Source organism: Nannospalax galili, unplaced genomic scaffold, assembly GCF_000622305.1.
Source record: "Nannospalax galili isolate Female #2095 unplaced genomic scaffold, S.galili_v1.0 scaffold169, whole genome shotgun sequence".
Lineage (NCBI taxonomy): Eukaryota > Metazoa > Chordata > Mammalia > Rodentia > Spalacidae > Nannospalax > Nannospalax galili.
In genome coordinates this window covers 5742413-5743443 of record NW_008360327.1, presented here as the reverse complement: position 1 = coordinate 5743443, position 1031 = coordinate 5742413, and the positions used below count along the sequence as shown (strand labels likewise).

At 40.2% G+C, this 1031-nt stretch overlaps 1 pseudogene; it reads left to right on the top strand.

The window, feature by feature from the left end:
* The first annotated feature begins 370 nt into the window (after nucleotides 1-370).
* LOC103727854 lies at nucleotides 371-686 on the top strand (annotated as a pseudogene).
* Nucleotides 687-1031: the final 345 nt, after the last annotated feature.

Below are 1031 nucleotides of genomic sequence, written 5' to 3'. Positions count from 1 at the left end.
TGATTTAGAAAAAAAGGTAGAAAAATCAAGGCCTGACCACTCAGCCAAGTTTTATTGAAAGTAGAAGCACACACACACACACACACACACACACACACACTCAGAGAGAGAGAGAGAGAGAGAGAGAGAGAGAGAGAGAGAGAGACTCCCTCAGTTGAGAGGGGCCTAGACCTGGAATCTGAATTTGTCTGGAGAGTGAATTACCATTCTCCCTGGGAATTATCATTTATGTGCAAAGTATATATATATATATATATATATATATGATATATGAATCTTTAGGCTCCAAGCTCAGTCTGGCCTAGAGTCTCAGATCCGTATTCATTGCTTCCTGTTGTCACTCATCGAATCCCTTCTTGCAGCTGCCAAAATGGTGAAGCTAATAGAGAGCAAAGAAGTCTTTCAGGAGACCTTGGACTCTGCAGGAGATAAGCTCATATGGCAGACTTCTCACTCGGGTGGTGTGGATCTTGCAAAATAATCAAGCTCTTCTACCATTCTCTCTGTGAAAAGCATCCAACATAGTGCTCCTTGAAATCGACATGGTTGTCTGCTAAGATCTGGCTGCAGACTGTGAAGTCAAGTGAATGCCAACCTTCCAGTTTTATAAAAAGGCCCAAAAGGTGGGTGAGTTTTCTGAAACTGCAAAGAAAAAGGTTGAAGTTACCATTAATGAATTTGCCTAATTACACTGCGAAAAGAATAAGCAGCTGTTTAAAACCTGGAATTTGGGGCTGGAGAGGTGGTTCAGTGGTTAAGATCATTGTCTGCTTTTACAGAGGACCCAGCTTTGGTTCCCAGGACACACATGGCAACTAACAGTCGTCCATAACTCCAGTTCTATGAGATCCTATACCCTCTTTTGGCTGCACGGGTCCACTTACATACATGGAGGCAGAACACATACACATAAAATAAAAACAAATTTAAAATACGGAATTTTTTTTATTTTTGAAAAAGTATGAAGGATGGAAATTCTGTACCCAGTTGCTATTTGATTATAAAATGACAACAAAATATTAATTCTATCC